The following is an 8,723-nucleotide window of genomic DNA, read 5'->3' on the forward strand; positions in this document are numbered from 1 at the left end:
AGCACTGGAAGAGGAGGAGACAGAAAAGAAAACAGTTGGTCTGCACAGAAGAAACATCTGCAGATCCTGCATGGTTGGGCAGGATCAATGCCAGAGTTTAAATGTTTAATATAAAGAACTCAAAGTTAACATTTTGGCATTCAAATAAGTGTTCATCTTTGCAAACTAAGGTATCTTCTACAGCAAAGGATTTGGGTGTACACCCGAGGGAAGCCTAGGTCTGAGGAGTGCATTGGTAGGGCCAGGCCGCAGGAGGGCAAAGCGCTCAGGTTAGAATTCACAGAGATACACGAAGTCCTGGGAGCCCAGGCTGGTTCAGAAGCCAAACGAGAGAAGCGAAAGCATCACTGTACAAAATATAAGTAAACATACATATGCACATAGCTGCCTTTTTGAAGGGGCAATGAATCAAAGATAGTTCCACAGCACATACTGGGCTCTTAACGTGCAACTTGGAAGACGGCAGCGGTAGTACGTGTGTTGGAAGCGGCAGCGCACATGTGGTGCAGCAGCTGTGCATGGAGAGGGCAACCGGGCTGAAGGGTCATGTGCTTCAGAGGAAGAATTGGCACAACGTACCATAGATACTCCAGACCCAAGTATTAAGAGGAGAAAAGGACAATATAAATCACTATGCTCACCCACACAGTCCCACCTCTAATTGGAAGTAGAGGCTTCTCTAATTCACATGTACTTCTAATTAAAGTACATGGTAAAGGTTTTGCAAAGCAAGGAGTACCTGTACAGCACCATAGTGTGGACCCTCACCTGCCTGGGAACCTGGAACTAAACCATTTTGTCCTTTGACATTCCAGGAGGCCATTTCCACTTGCACTGGGAGCCCAGAAGTCATGTACCTTTATCGAGAATTAAGCCTCCTAGTGATGAAAAATTGAATAGCTAGAGGTAAGATAGTTTTCATGCCATATCTAATTATGTACAATAATCATCAAGGAAAACAGCAGTAATTCTTTCCTAGGATGACAGATATGTTGTTCTTAATGTGGGCTGCTAAGCCTACTTTTCAGCAGCACCTGGCTTACGGCCATCGGTGCCCACCTTAAGTCACCAGGTGACACCTGACATCACTGACCTAGATCTCAACATCAGGAAAGCATTCTCAAGTCAGAACCAGGATCTGGCAGAGGTAACCCAGAAGCTGGAGAGGTCAGTGTTGGCCAGAGCATGATTTCAGCTGTCAAATAGGTCCACCTAACTACACTCGGGCAGGTTCAGCACTTCGAGGCGTATGTCACTAAGTGTACTGGTGACAGTACACTTGTACAGAGGCACTGTACACATATTAAAGCAACTGTAAACAGAGAAGAAGGTACCATTTGGGGTTTGGAGATTCCTGTGTTTCAGGCTGAAAAGAACATCAGTGCAAGGTACAGGAGATCAAGTATTTCAAAACCATAAAAACCAAGTGAAAATAATTGTTTAAGATGATACAGGTTTTGTGAGAAATAGGATGAGGCTAAGCAACTGCAAAATGTGCAGATCATTCACGTGCAGTTAAAGACCATTCTAAAGTGATTAGACTGGAAGTCAATACTTCTGAGAAAGAATTAAAGTCATTCTAGAGGTGATGAAAAGCCCGCCTTGCTGGCAGTAGGTCTGTTTCCATCAACACCTTGATGTGACCCAAAAGTGTTGTAATATTTAGGCATCTAACAGTGTAAATACCACTAATCTAAAAGGCCAGCGATGTTCTTTCATTTCAAATGTTACATGCTGCTGGAGGATAGAACCAACCAGGAATCTCTCAATCAAAAAATACGCTTTTGAAAATGCATGTTCCTTGAAGTATCCCCAGACTAAATAAAAATGCCGACTATATTTGGGAAATACCCAAGCATCTCAGTTTAGAAATTTGGACAGAGTGATTTTGCACTAGATATTTCAGTTTATCTATTAAAAGTCCAAACCAAAACAGATTGGCCTGACTCAGATTTGGGGTTTTCGTGTGATTCCCTTTAAGATCAACAACTTTACCTGACTGAGGACAGGAAAAATCCCAAATGTCCAAAGTTAAAATGGGGAAATCAGAGCAATTCCCTACTGTCAAAAGGAGTGCATTTTCACTGACTGAAATATATGCGTTTTGGTTTTTCAAGTGTCAAGATTGTCTTTGCTGGCATTTTTGGTTTCAAGGGGAATTTAGAGCCTGAAGCCTTGGACAGCACTGTTTCTCTTGGAGAGTCAGAGGCAAATTCAACTAGGTAGAGACTGTCATCTCACTTGTGGAAACTTCGTGACAGAAGTTTCTGGGAGTCTAAGCAGTTGTGTCTTCACAGACCTCTATATCTTCCTCCTTCCCCTCCCCAGCTTGCCTGGGTTTATATATTTCTGATCACCCGGCAGGTTTATGGCTCTTTTGGCAGGAGGCCATCACCAGTGTTGCAAGAGAGAACGAGGCTATTTGGGACTCCTGCCACCCTCTGCTGACCTTCCCTCCCTTATTATAATCATGACATTTCCCCCAAACTTCTTCCCAACTGGCAGGCAATAGCCCAAATCCACAGTCAGGTTTGTCTTTGATTGTTGAAGAGGGAATAGAATGTACCGCTGTAGTCAGAAAACCAAACTGGCCTGGAAGAGAGGCACAGTCTCCCTCTGTGAAGCCCACCCTAGCTAGGAACGTCATCCAAGAGCTGAAGGCAGTGACATGTTGGGCTTCTCTGGTTATTCATCTCGGCAGAGTCACTCTTTCCTCATTAAAAAAAATAAACTTCAAACCAGCCAGCTTGCCTTCAGCAGCTCCTTCCCAGAATAGCTAAACGGAGACAAAATGAGATAAGCAAGTGGGTACAGGCAGTGGAACCTCTTTCTTATCCTCGTTGCCTACAAAATACCAGTTGTAGTACCTCAGATTCCTTTCTTAAAAAGCAAATATTATCATAAGTGCTCTTGAAGAAAGGCCCTGATCAGCATACCTGCCAAAATATACCATAATAACTTATTATCTATCTGCTGCCTCAACACCAGTTGCTTAGAGCCTCAGCTGCTTAAAGGAGAACTTGCCCTTCACATTGCTAGCAGTTACTGCAAACCTGTCTGTTCCAGAGCAAAGCTGGAGAAGAGCAGAAGTCTATACACATGAAAGGAAAAAATCCAATTTCCTCATTGAAAACAATATTAGGCAGAAATTACCACTTTAAGAAGTTCTAACACCATAGGAAGTCTCAGCATGCTTTCTGTCTAGTAGAAAAATTAATACTTTAAATAGATTCTAGTGGCTAATATTTTTAACTCCTCTGCAAACCTTTTTTGCTGGCATTCACCCACACTAGAAGGTGTGCAGATGAGCCCAACAGGTGGGTGCTCTACGGGTAGGATATAGTAAGAGAACCATTCTGTGTGTGGAGAGAGGTTTCTGTAGCACTTCTCTGTGGATTTTCAAGAGAGCTTCCTAATTAGAATCAGTATTTTCCCTTTTTGTACAGATGAGGAAAGACAGACATGAAGAACTGAAGTCTTAGGCGTGGAGTCAAAAAGCAGAATTGAGAACTTGTATGCTCATTTGTCCTTTAATTCTTAGTCAGATGCTGAGTGCATGCTGCCTTGGTTTTGCTGAAGTGAAATACTTTGTGGCAAAATACAGAATTATATTTGTTTTGCCTCTGTTCAGCTTTTCAACTTGTATATATAAGGGTAAAACCAGAAAAGTCATGCTTAAGTGGGATGAAGAAAGACCTTCTCCTTAAAAAACAGTTTTAATAATTCAAGAGCAACGATTTCGCCATCAAAAAACTGTTCTTACTGAAAACAATGATAGCATACATTAACAAGCTAGCAAAACCCATTGGGCCCGTGAAAATTGTCTGTGCCTTTCCTCTATGCATCAGATAAACTGCTCCTCGAACCGTATTTTCTTCAACTCTGCCATTCACCCAGCCCCATTCCGTGACCTCCAGGGGAATTCTCCACCAAGTCAACACACGGAAACATACAACCCGCTCTAGCTGAAAAGCAAGCGGCTTTCAAGCACAAGACATGACACACCTGTCCCTGCGGCTGTACACTGACCAGAGGCTGGAATCCTCTCTGGCTGAGGGAGAAAGCCACAGAAACTCAAAATTCCTTTTCATGCCTGGCTTGGGACCCCCAGCAAAGCCTTGGCTGCACTTTGCAGACTGAACCACTTCTCAGCAACGCAGCCCGAGCAGCAGAAGCCACAGCTGAAGACCATTCTGGTAAGTGTTGTTTCAAGGGTACCATGTCAGATGTTCATTTCTTCAAACTAGCCCACCCTGAGGGTTGCCCCGCACCCCGGCAGCATGAGCCACGAGCCCCTAGCTCAGCCCAGGGCCAGGCTGGCAGGGAGCAGCAGCAGCAGCGGTGCTGCCCTGCTTGCTCTGCTCATGCTGCGCCTTCACCGTTCCTGTAACGGCCAGTGCATCCAAGGAGGGAGCACAAGCTGCTGGTTACCACCAGGGATTTCATGTCAGGACCATGGGATCTTCATCTGTGTCTTCCCTTCTCCGGTTTGGATTTAAGCATAGGACAAGACAATTTCTCTCCTGAAAGCATTAGGAAGCCAAATCAGAGTGTGCTTCAGCCTGCATCTCCGTGTAGCATTTTAACCATGTAACAGAAAAGCAGATGATTTGCTTCCAGAGAGTGCAATGGCTATCCACCAGTGTGACTCAGATAAGCCTCAGAGACAACTTTTGACAGCTACACTGTCTGTTCAGGGGCATGAGAAGGCATGATCAGCCCTGGTCCTACCAAACATCAGAGACATGTCACTTGCTCTCCCTCTCTGGGGCAGCACATTTTCCCCGCAGCAGCCTGAGGATGCAGAGCTCCAGGCTACCCCCATTGCCCTTCGCTGTTCCTTACAGTATTGGTTAATGACGAAGATGACATAGCACAATATATTCATTCTTTGTCTTTAGAATTCTATTCCTCTTCATCTCCTAAAAATAAGGAAATTCACACCCAGACTTACTGCCAAAGGCGCTCTCTAGCATACTTTCCTTGTGAAACACTGATCAGATACTGATTAAACTGAACATTTGTTGTACCTCACCACAAGGAAAGAAAGCTTACACCGGATCGGTGTATAGCTATAGCTACTCTTGCTAATTGGGAAAGAAGTTTATTCTTTGTAAAACAAGCACAAATACACACCAGAAGCCAGATGTTTTCACACTTACATTCCACCTGGTTCTACACGGTATGTGTTTAAATGAGAATTTGGTGACCTCTGCCCAGCCCTGCCTTACGGTGGGCATTGCTGGTGCATCCTTCCACAATGACAGAAGGACTGTTCGGCTATTTAAATGTACTAACTCTGCAGGCAGGCGTTAGTTCAGAACTGAGGGAGACAGCACCAGATACTTTATTTATGAAGCTACTCAATCCTTTTGTACAGTATCTCAAGGGCAAAAAGGTTTGATTCCTGTTCGAGTCCAGCCCATGGCACTTGCTTGGGTTTTAAGGCATTACCCAGATTTCTTTATGCTTCATTTTAGCGATTGCTTTTGAAAATGTACAAATTTAAAGAAAACCTTTCTCCAGTTTCAGCAGTAAGTGTAGTTACCCTGTTCTGATGTGAACTGCAAGACAAAAATCCAGCGCGCTTGTTATTTCAGTTGCAAAGAAAAAAACCCACCCTGGAAGCCAGCATCCCGCTCACGTGGTCCCCTTTCCTGAATAACCTCTGTTCTGAGGCGCGAGAGGGCCGGAACAGGGGCTGGTTGTTGGGCTTTTGCTTGCATCTCCCAGCTCCCTTCAGCCAGCTCCCGGCTCGGCGGGGCTGCCCGTGCCCATTCAGCCGTTCTTGGCCTGCGGCCCCTTCCTGGGGCTGTTTCTATGGCATTTCCTCACCCCCCGCCCACCTGCATCTCTGCTCACAACAGCATTAAATGAAGGGCTTTGTCTGGGCTTGTGACAGACTCGGGCTCTGTGGTGGCACTGCCATTTTTTCTAGTGCATGGAAGGCAGACACCACACTCACCAGTTTTAAGCAACGGTTAAGCTTCACCTATGATAACAGCATTAATGCTTACACTGTTTCACACAAATTAATCTGAGGAAAAACCCCTTCCACCACATCTTGCCTTTGATTGCAGTAATGTTGCTTCTGGATTGTATTTGTGTGCTACTCTGTTGATACACCAGATGAATTCTCGCTGATCAGATTTTCACCATAATTAAGACCCCTAACGGAAAACTGAATGAATAAAGCACACTGATGGCAAGACACTTAAGATTCTCTAGGGCTAAACACGAGAAAATATAAAATTAACTTGCAATGTGGCCAGAAAAGAAAATGCTTCAGAACATTCCTGAGTGAATGAATACAGCCCCGAGTTGTTCTGGGTAGCTTCAGCTGTTTGAACTTAAGAGCCCTCCTAGTTTCATGCATCAAAGGAAATGCAGTCATTTCAGCGAAGAATATGAAACTAATTAGCTGATTTGGTCTGTATAACTCTAAAATGCAATAGTTAATAAATGAAACAGTGACAGAAGGAAGGGGTTTGGCTAGGAGTCGTTAGAAGGTTCCTCCTCAGCTGTCAGTGTTCCGCGCTGTCGCAGGCAGCGAGGAAGGTTCGCCCCCTCCATCGTGGGCTGCTGTGGGCCGAGGAGCTGTGCTTCACTCCACGCAGCAACCAACACCCGCCCTGCCCCAACGCCGTGCAATCCGATTGCAGGTTAAACAAAACACCGAGCAGTAACCCCAGACTATGCCCCAGCATCTGCCACTGCAGACCGGTCCAAATGGCAATGCCTCTGCCACCCTCGCAGGAGCATTATTCCAGCGCATGGGCTGGTTTGTTTAATCTCTTCTTTTATTCTCCCACTAGTTTTGAGGTTGAAGAATGGGCTCTGGAATGACTCCCCTAGGGACAATGGCTGACCCTCACAATCTGACAACCATCTGCTGAAATTAAATTTAGGGAAAAAGTGCCCATATAAAGCTGCTCGCCAAAAACAAAAAACTTACGTGGAATGTAAGCGATCCAAACCAAACTGAAAAAGTGACCAAACAGCCATTGCATCGCCTTTGTTTATAGCAAGGACTTTGCTATATAAAAACATAGCTGCAATAAAATTCTGATTCCTAATGTGGGAAACATAAACCAAAACAATATTATTCACAGATAATTTTTCCCACCCCCGAAACAAAACACCTTGCCCTTCCTCCTTTCATTTACTTTAAAATGAATGTCATTATTTGCAGTCAAGTCACAACCACTCTAAGTGGACCCAAAGGAATTGACGAGGATCATTGAGTGGAGCAGCAGGACAGGTCAAACCAGCACCACATTACTCCCCCTTGACACCTGATGGAGTCATGACAGCAGTTTGCATGCTAGATAACATGAATATATTCATCTGTATGATTTAGAAATTACATCGTGACTTTGGAATGACACTTCTTATGTGCCCTTGTACCTGGGCAACACTGCGGGGAAGATGCGATGTCAAAACTCTGACTTTGATGTGACTGTCACTGGTTTTCTTCTTTTTTTATTACCACTTATTTTGAACCAAACCCTGCAGTTGGAAGAAGCGTTAAGCAACAAGCCTGGAGAGTGAAGGTGCACATTAGCAAATTTGTGAAAGAAATCAATAGGATGCTGTTAACTCCAGACATTTTCCCAGAGAAGCTGTGGGCTGTCTGTGTGCAGCTCCAGTAATGAATCCACTGGTTGCAACAAGGAAAACATTTGCACTAGAAAGTTTCCCTCCTCTGGAGAAATCCCACTTCAGTTCAGAGGTAAATAGGACAAAAATAATATCTGTCTGGAGCTTCTGAGAGAAGTTTGAGAGAGAAGACACCCTCGGCCACCTCAGCCGCTCTTGCAGGCACACTGCTCGATATATCAGAGCATCACACCTCAGCCTGGATTTGTTTCTCAGCCCTGGCTCCCTGGGCACGGGCCCCTCCCACATCCCGCCCTGCCCCCCGCTCTCCGCTCAGGGGAACCGGAGCGGAAAAAAAAATAACAGAAAAAAATTAAAAAAAAAAAACCACTTTCCCCGTGGGCCCCCCAGCAGGGCTCTGCTCCCCTCCCGGGCAAAAGGAGTGGCCCGTACGGGGATCGAACCCGCGACCTTGGCGTTATTAGCACCACGCTCTAACCAACTGAGCTAACCGGCCCGTCGGCAGGGCTGTCGCAGGAAACCGCCTCATGACCGCGCCCGGGAGCAATGCTGCCCCCGGCCGGGGCAGGGGCACCGGCGTGGCCGTTTCCGGGGTGAAGCAGAGCAGGGCTGCGGGGCGAGCCTCCGCCGGCTCCATCCTGGGACCTTTTCCACGCGCCTGACAGCCTCCAGGCCCGCCTTCACGGCAGATGCTGCTCTGCACGGGGATGCGGGCAGGGATGCGGGCAGGGATGCGGGCAGGGATGCCTCCCAGGCTGCCTTCCCGCCCGAGTCACCCCAGCGGCCGAGCAGAACCCAGCGCGGGCAGCAGCAGGAGCGAGGCGAAGAGCGGAGCCGCGCGGCGCTGGCCGGCCCCTGCCAAAACCCACCCAGCAGAGCTGAATGGAGCAGCCTGGGAGGATACAGAAACACTGGGAAGAGCTATACAGAATGCCTTTTTATCTCTATTTTCTTAATAATCAATGATTTCTAGTCTAAAACGTTAGATTTTCTGACTTACACTGTAACAAAAATCACACTTTTCAAATGCTCGGTCTTCTTGGAAGAGCTTATGATGGGGAAAAACCCAAGGAATGTCAGTGTTGCAACTTGAGATGAGACAC

The 8,723-nt window shown here is 46.1% G+C and overlaps 1 non-coding gene across 1 annotated transcript; it reads right to left on the reverse strand.

Moving 5' to 3' along the window:
• Positions 1 to 8,042: 8,042 nt before the first annotated feature.
• Positions 8,043 to 8,116, reverse strand: TRNAI-AAU (transfer RNA isoleucine (anticodon AAU)). The gene has a single exon. It is a non-coding gene; the product is annotated as a tRNA-Ile (tRNA).
• Between the last annotated feature and the right edge of the window lie 607 nt (positions 8,117 to 8,723).

This window comes from Falco cherrug, chromosome 2 (assembly GCF_023634085.1).
Source record: "Falco cherrug isolate bFalChe1 chromosome 2, bFalChe1.pri, whole genome shotgun sequence".
Lineage (NCBI taxonomy): Eukaryota > Metazoa > Chordata > Aves > Falconiformes > Falconidae > Falco > Falco cherrug.